This window comes from Cynocephalus volans, chromosome 12 (genome assembly GCF_027409185.1).
Source record: "Cynocephalus volans isolate mCynVol1 chromosome 12, mCynVol1.pri, whole genome shotgun sequence".
Lineage (NCBI taxonomy): Eukaryota > Metazoa > Chordata > Mammalia > Dermoptera > Cynocephalidae > Cynocephalus > Cynocephalus volans.
In genome coordinates, this window is record NC_084471.1 from 51,884,009 (window position 1) to 51,893,301 (window position 9,293).

Sequence of the window (9,293 nt, forward strand, 5' to 3'; positions counted from 1 at the left end):
TTCCATCTCTGTCTCCAGTCAGTTCCATCTCCCTCTCCTCTCCCGTCCGTTGCCCTTTATTATTTCCTCCTTAGATGTGCAGTAGGTTTTCTCTGGCATAGTTCAAATGCTTCTGATTTGAATATATTCATCTTAGAGCCTACCCAACAAGGTGGTGGTGTCTTGAGGCCAGGCGCTTCTCTCTTAGAACCATAGAACGTCCGAGTGGGAAGGGAACTGGAAAAGGTGTCATTAGGTCCAAATATCTCATTTTACAGACGAGAGAACTGAGGCCTAATAGAATCTAAGTGACTTAACTGGTTATCACCTGGTCAACAGAGGTAAAGGAGGTAAAAGGATCCTTTTGCCACCAGTACTTTATTCAAATATGTCTCTCAAGTTTGAAGTCTTTCCCTCATTCTTTATTTCTTTTACACCCAAACGCTATCACAACCATAGAGACAAATCTGGTGATGGCAATTTCTAGTCAGACATTTCACCAGCTAGATGACCTCATTGAAGTTATCTACTCTCATCTTCAATCTCAGAATCTGTAAGGTTGTGATAATATCTACTTCACCAAGGTTGAAGATACGTTAAATGAGATATTATGCAAAGTGCCCTATCCTCTTCTGCTTCTTGGAAATACTGATTTGCTTTCTTCCGTGAAACATTATAAAAGAAAATAGCCAATCAAGTTAAAGGGTGAGAGCATTTTTTAGATTGGTGGTGTGAATAATGTCCTACCATAGATGTTCATGTCTTGATCCCTGGAACTTGTGAATATTACCTTACGTGGGAAAAGGGATGTTGAAGATATGATTAAGTTAAGGATCTTGAGATAGGGAGATTATCCTTGATTGCCCAGTGGAACCAAAGTGATCACAAGGATCCTTATAAGTGAAAGAGGGAGGCAATGGAATCAAAGAAGATGCAAGGATAGAAGCAGTTTATGTTCTTTCAGTGTGCTTAAAAATGATTCCAAGGTTCTGACTTCTATTGTCTCCTGTGAAAAGTCAGCTGTGATTGTGGCTTCTGCTTATTTGAAGATTCTTTTTCTCTGGCTGCTTTTAAGATTTTTCTCTTAGCCTGGTTTTCTGCTCTTTTACTTTGTGTGTTTGGAGTGAATTTCTTTTTATTTACAATGCCTGGGTTTTACTGAACCTCTCGAATATATGGATTGATGTCTTTCATGAGTCCTGGAAAATTCTCAGCCATTACATCTTCAAGTATTGCTTCCTCCCCCACTCTCTCTTCTTCTTCTGTGATTCCAATTAAATGTATGCTAGATCTTTTCTTTTCACTATTTCTCTTACCCTCCCTTTTTTTATTTTCCATCCTTTTGTCTCTTCATGCTTTATTTTGGGTTGCTTTTTTTTTTTTTTTGACATATTTCCTAGGTTACTAATTCTCCTATGTTATTAAACTCATCTATTGACATGTTAATTTTGTGTTTTTGTAAATTTAGGTTCTAGAATTTCTATTTGATTTCTTTAAGAATCTATTAGGTTCTTTTGCGGGGGGTGGGAGGGTGCAGCTGGCTAGTATGGGGACCTGAACCCTTGACGTTGGTATTATTAGCACCACGCTCTAACCAAGTGATTTAACCGACCAGCACTAGGTTTGTTTTTATAACATCTAATTCTTTGCCAAAATTGTCAGTCTTGGCTTTCATCTCTTTGAATATAGTAGGCATCGTTGGTTTACCATCTGGGGTCTCTGATAATTCCAATAGCTGGAGTTCCACTGGGTCTGTTGTCAGTTCTTTGTCCTAGGTATGTGTGTCTATTGTTTATGCTGGTTCTCACTTGTGTTGTCTTGTCTCCTCACTATCATAATTGAAATTATCATGTCGGATGTCACAATTGAAACATTTGAAGAAATAATGTGAGACCTATGATGATATTTTTTTTTTTCTGAGAGGATTTTCATTTTCTTCTGGCAGGTACCACAGGGCACCAACAATCAGGATCACCCTAATCCAAATGTCTGGGAAACTTGGGAGGAAGGTGATGACTTAATTTGGTTTGCTTTTACTCCAAGGGTGCTATCCTGAGTACTAGCTCAAAACATGGTTTACCAGCGTCATCACTCTGACAGGTCCTAGACTCCATATTTTTTTCACCTAGATGTTAAAAGTGCAGCTGAGCATCTCAGCCATCTCTTTTCATTCTGAAAATGTCCCCAAGAGCAAAAGTACTCTGAATGTATAGACCCTATCCTCTTCTGCTTCTTATCTAGGTGATTCCTAACTCACAGTCTTGTTAGCTGTTTGATGGTTTTAAAATGTGGTTGCAGGATACTTCTTTACTTGGCAATTTTCAAAAAATGAAATATTAGTATAGATCATAAAGGAAAATGCATAACAACAGCAACAACAAACTCTAGCACTTACTGAGTACCTTCTACATGCCAGCCTCTTTGTTAGACATCTTATAGTCGGTAATTAATGTATATAGATAAACTTGGGACTTGGGTTCTTATCCTGATTTTTCAACTGACTAGCCAAGTAACCTCTGACAACTCCTTTATTTCAATTCCTTCATGAAGTTTCCTCCCAGTTTTGAAATTCTTTTCCTCATATCTGCATAGAATTGAAAGTCCAAGTTGTCTAGGAAGTAATTCAACAAGGGTAAAGTAAATGTTGCAGAGAAACTCCCTTTTATCCCACCTGTATTGGTTTCCCATGGCTGCTATAACAAATTACTACAAATTTAGTGGCTTAAGACAGCGCAAATTTATTATCTTACAATTCTGAAGGTCAGAAGTCTAAAATAGGTCTCACTGGGCTCATCAAGGTAGCAGCAAGGCTGTGTTACTTCTGGAGGCTCTGGGAAAGAATTCATTATCTTGTATTTTCCAGCTTCTAGAGGCTGCCCACATTCCTTGGCTGTGACCCGCTTCCTGCAATTGCATCACTCCAATAATATAAACAATATAAAATCAAAATATTTAAGAAGAACAGGAAAGAGGTTGGAAAGGAGGTAAATAATATTCTAAGATTCTCTGTATATCTGTTCTCTGTATGGAAGAGCTTTCTCTCCTTTTCCATGCACATGGCAACCTTGGTTCCAGGTTTCGAATAACCGCCATTCAAGAAAATGGTCAGCTGTCTTAGTTTCAATTACAAAAGCTAAGGAGAAAGCAACTGATTAGCTCAGTTTTTATAGGAATGTACTCCTATACCAATCAAGTTTTTCTGAGGGGGTGTAGTCACAGAGTAAAAACATGGCTGATAAACCCTACCCTGTGAGTTGGGCAATGGTGAATTCTCAGTGAAAGATGGTTGCTTTGAGCTAGGCAGAAAGAATGTCTAACATATTCTATCTACTGGATGATAACACATAAACAAGGCATTGTAATGCCTAGGGAAAGCAAATGCAAATACATAAATATTTAACACTTCCTGCTATGGTTTGAATGTCCCCCCCCAAAACTCATTGAAGCTTGATCTCCATTAAGTGTTAAGAGGGTGGGAAATCAGACTATGATATTTGAAAGGTGGGGCTTTTGGGCGATGATTGGATCTTGAAGACTCTATCATCATGAATCGGTTAATCCATTCTTGGATTAATGGGTTAATGGGTTATCTGGGAGTAGACTGGGGGCTTTTTAAGGAGAGGAAGAAAGCATGTGGAAATGCTCTCTTCTCCGTCGTCATGTGATTCCCTGTGCTGCCTTGGGACTCTTTAGAAAGTACCCACCAGTTAATATTTTGTAAAAAGACAGAAACATGCATGCGCGCGCACGCGCACACACACACGAAGTCCCCACCAGGAAGAAGACCCTCAATAGATGCACCACTGGACCTTACACTTCCCAGCCTAAGGTCTATAAGAAATAAGCTGCTTTTCTTTATACATTACCCAGTTTCACGTATTCTGTTATAAGCAACAGAAAACTGACTAATACACTTGCTATCATTCCAGCTTACTCCAAATAAATCAATGCCATAATCTTTGTAGGGACATGACTTGGGTTTCAATATATTACAGGCCATAGGTTAGTCCTGTGGTCCCCAAACTTTAAAAAATACTCCTATCAGTATAGCATTTTAAAACATGCAGCCATAATACATGTACATTTAAATATTATTTTATTAAGGCATTTTATATTAACATTTTTACATCATGAACTCAATACAAATATAAAAAGTTAAAGGATGAAATAAACAAGATTTTTAAATGTCTTGCCAATCATAATGGTTTCATATTCTCATTAGTGGATATAAGTCCATATTTCCAAAAGTCGTCTTGAAATTTTTGTAGTTTTGGGGCCAACTCGTCAAATCTGATTACATCATTTTCATCTCACTATGTGGCTGACAAAAACTCATACTAGAAGTAGCACAGGTGTGGGCTCTGCCATTTTTTTGTCTTTCACTTGTACTTTCATTTTTAGTACTAGCTACGAAACCTGGCTTCTTAGGAATCTCTTTAAGCTGGTTGGGCATTTTGTGAAGGTGAGGTTAATTAAAGCTAAAAATACAGTCTTTAAGTCTGTGTAGCTGGGCTCTCATAAACTCCCTTGTACCACAATACAGAGAAAGTGAAGTGTATTATGCGCCTGTGTGAGGGAATTACCTAAGAATCCTCAGCATGGTGGAACTACTCCTCTTCCCTTAGAATTGCCCACATACCAGAGGAGGGATTACTAAGAAGCTAAAGCTGTTAGTAATTCAAAACCCCTCACTTTCATGGGTTCCTTCCACAATTTGTTTGAGACCACTGTTTCTTTCCATTCCACTTTCCCCTCAGTCATACATCCCTTCATGCTGAGCAGAGTTGGAGTGGTGTTGGAGTGGCAATGGGCATCTTTTTGGATCTAAGTGGAATTTTTTTTTTTTTTTTTAAAGATGACCGGTAAGGGGATCTTAACCCTTGACTTGGTGTTGTCAGCACCACGCTCTTCCAAGTGAGCTAACTGGCCATCCCTATATAGGGATCTGAACCCTTGGCCTTGGTGTTATCAGCACCACACTCTCCCAAGTGAGCCACGGGCTGGCCCCTCTAAGTGGAATTTGAATGAGGGATACATTTACTTTGGGTTTAGTGGGGAATATTTATGTATAAGTTATTGTTAGCCGTCCCAGGTTAGGAATGCTCTCCAGGAATATTTTTACTGCCACTGTGCCGACTAACACTTGGTGTGATACAAGGATGCAAGGCCAGAGGTCATATTGTGATCTGAATGTGTCCAGCCATGCCAGGCACTAGAAATATGTGCCTTGTGGAAGAGAAACAAAATTTGAAATGTCTGGAGCAAGATACTATTCTGTGGAAAGTTAGTTTAATCATGAGACATGCAAAATTGTAAGCGGAAAATTTGATTCTCATTAATGCCTAATCATAATAGAGGTCTCTACTGGCAGAAATATACTAAATAGTGAGACATTTAAAATTATCAACACCCCATATATTTTTTTCTCTTTATGAGGAAATCACATGGAATTCATGTGTAATTGGAATTTATGTTTCCTTTCTTCTTCTAAATAACTATTTACTTTCATACCTAATATGGATTGAATGTCCCCCCAAAAGTCATATTGAAGCTTGATCTCCATTGTAATAATGTTAAGAGAGTGGGAGATCAGACTACAGTATTTGAAAGGTGGGCCTTTGGGAGGTGATTGGATTGTAAAAACTCTGCCCTTATGAATGGATTAGCCCCATTCATGGATTAATAGGTTAATGGATAAATGGGTTATCATGGGTGTGGACTGGAGAGCATATGAACACGCTTTGGTCACTCTCTCGATACGATACCCTGTGCCACCTCAGAACTCTACAGACAGAGTCTCCACCAAGAAGAAGGCCCTCACCAGATGTGCTCCCTTGATCTTGGATTTCCCTGTCTCCAAAACTGTAAGAAGTAAGTGCCTTTTCTTTACAGATGACTTAGTTTCAGGAATTCTGTTATAAACGACAGAAAACAGACTAAAACTATTCCTTATTTTGTATTCATATTTTTTATTCCTGTTTTTTAAGAAAGCCTCCCAAAATATAGACCTATCAGATCCCACAAAACCTAGATTTATGTCTACCTCATACCTTAGTGACATGAAACCATTTGACATGTGAACTGAATGAGGATACCAGTGTCAATCCATATGTTAAATACTAGTTAAGCTTAATTTTTCAATTTTTTCAATAAAAATTATAAAAGTACACAATCTAATAATGTCTTTCCATATCCCTGTGAATAGATTTGTATACCTCACTTCAGAGACAATTGGTTAAACCAGCTATTTTGCTATGGCTAAATAAGAAAAAACTTATCCCAAGCCCAGGAAAGTGGTGTATCACACTCTCTACTGTCCCTCCTTGAATCAGTCAGTTCTACAATTCAAACACTACATTTCCTGTTACCAGATTCTATTAGGTTGAACCATATGAGATTGCAGTTTTTGTAAGTCAAAAATGATAAATCAATTTGGACCCCCTTACAGCCACCAAAAAAATTTTTAAATAAAAGTAAAAGTTGTCCAATATTGGCAAATTCAGACATTCACCCTAATATATCATCTAAAATGCACTCAGCTGCAAGTAAAAGAGACAAGACTCAAACTGAAATAAACAATAAGAAAACTTATTGTGAGGTTATCAGTGGAATCACAAAATTAACTAAACAGCTTGAGAACCAAACTTGGAAAATAGGTAGAAACCAAAGGAGGCAAAATAGAGTCAAGATTATGCCACATAGATAAACTGCTTAGAAAGCTACCACTAGGGGCAGGCCCCGTGGCGCACTCGGGAGAGTGCCGCGCTTGGGAGCGCAGCAGCGCTCGTGCCGTGGGTTCGGACCCTGCACAGGGATGGCTGGTGCGCTCACTGGCTGAGCGCGGTGCGGACGACACCAAGCCCAGGGTTGCAATCCCCTTATCGGTCACAAAAAAGAAAAAAATAAAAAATAAAAAAGCTACCACTAGTATCATGCCACTGGACACTTGATGTGCTCCATCACTAGTGGTCACTCATTGCTAGAGTGCTCTCTAGCAGTCTAGAGCTGTCCTCTGACAGCTGTAGCCACCTCATACATACAACTCAGTGAGTTTGTTTGCACATTCCCTCCAGATTCAAAGTCAGAGGCTGGAACATTAAGCCTATATCACACGTTCATGTACACACTACCAGAGAGTAATCACATACTGGCCAAAAAAAAAAAGGTCATCTCAAGTACGCATAAATAAAATACTGGATAAAAATACTACATCCCAATGTAAATATTGTTTTTGGGCAGTGTGATTATGAGCAGCTTTATTTTCTTATATTTACACATTTCTGTGTTTTCAATATTTTTACAACATATATTTATTGATCTTATAATCAAGAAAAATTTCAACCTTATTTTTAAAAATAGAAAAGTTATACCCAAAATATTATCACAAGTAAAAAAAATAAATACGTAGCTAAATAAATAGAAAAGCATAGACTTAGGATTTTATTATACATTATAGCCATACATTTGGACTCAAGATGGAGCTTGGCATTTAGAAACCTGTGATCATAATGAGCCACTCACCTGACTAAAAAATAAATTTAAAAATCTGAAGGCTACACTGTAGTTGGTCATAAATTATTTTTCAACATGTGTATAAAAATGTGTTTGAAGAATAAACAGATCTCACCATGGTTTTAAAGTGTGTTGCTTGTTACAAGTGGTCTTATTTTGTACTTTGTAAAATATATTTGTCGTTGTGTTTTTAATGATTTGTTTCTGGAAATTACTGAAGGTGAAATTGAAATGTAAAGTCCGAGTGAAGGGCTGTATATCAGCAAAATACAATAACACTAATATGAGTAGAAGTATTCTTCAGCATCAACAATCACTTTTTATGAGCTAATGGGACTAAAAATTAGTACTCATACTGTTTACTTTTCCCCTCATATATAGCAATTAAATACATGTGTAAGTGATGACAAAATTTACTACTTCCACTATTCAACAAAGATTTCTAATGCAACTACTCTTTTGAGGGCCACTATAGAAGGCAGTGCTGAGGGATCCATCATGATGTAGTAAGAAGAGGTGTGTTAAGATACAATGTGATAGGTCTTGGTTTGAGATCCAACTCTGTCACTTCCTTATTGTGCCATTTTGGGCCTCATTGGAACTCATTGAAAAAAAAATAAGGATAATAATACCTACCTCAAATGAGGTGTTAGGTTGGGGATGAGAGGAATGGAAAGGAACAATTTTTTTTTTTTACATTAAAAAAAAATTATCAATATACAATGTAGTTGATTTTCATGTAGGAACAACAATTATTGAATACATAGTAATACGTACCTACCTGCCTCTGAAATAAATGCTTCACAAGATCAACTCAAATTTTAATCTATATGTACAGTGTGGAAGACGGGGGAGTTGGTAATCCTTGAAAGCACAGATATTCCTTTGAAATTCCCTGGGAAGTTGTGTCAGTCAGAAGCTGGCAGGAAGCGGGTGGTGTACTCAACAGGGAAAACAGAGGAGAATTTAATGGAGTAAACCTTTATGAGGGGGTGGACAGGGTTAAGGGAAACTAATAAAGGATGACAAAGTTGTGCAGGGCAACCAATGGTGGGAGCCTGAAGGAACAAAGGGAGTAGTCAGTTATGAAAACCCAGGGAGAGATCCGTAACCAAAGGAGAGGGCCTCCTGACTCAGCTGTAGCCTTCGGTAGAGGCACACAGTGGAGAAAGCCTGGGGAATAAATACCTGATATTATTCCCCTCCTGATCTTGGGTCTCCTGATAGGGCCTCCCATTGGTTGAACCCAACTGGAAGTCACAAGGGAAAAGGCATCATTGATACAGCCCATAAAAGTCACCCCCTGGGGCAGAAAGCAGGGTGCAGAAGGGTGAAAAATGTATCTGGAGAGACAAAGGAGAGTATCTGGCACAGAAAGTGTAGGAATGAGCAAATGTTATCACCCATGTATGTCCACTTGTGAGATCAAAGAATTTTAATCCACTTTTTTGAAGACCAGAAACTTTAGAGAAGGACTCATTCTAGGTTAGGGTTTATTTCAGTACCTGCCTTGTTCTGTATCATAGCTCGGGAGTGATGGGATTAAAGTGTTTTGCTCAACTCTGGGTAAATCTTGACATGGCCTATTTAGTGACTAAATTGTTCAACAGTGAGCACTCAAACCAATTAAAGCAAAATGTCTCCTCCTGCTCAAAGTCAGGAAATATTTCTTCTCAAGAGCTAGGAAAGGCATTATAGAGCACAAGTTCTGACTAGTGAGCAATTACGACCCTTACTTCACCATGTTTTTATGGACCCTACCAAAATGAAGCTGAGTTGATTTCTTTTTCTGTATGTTGTCT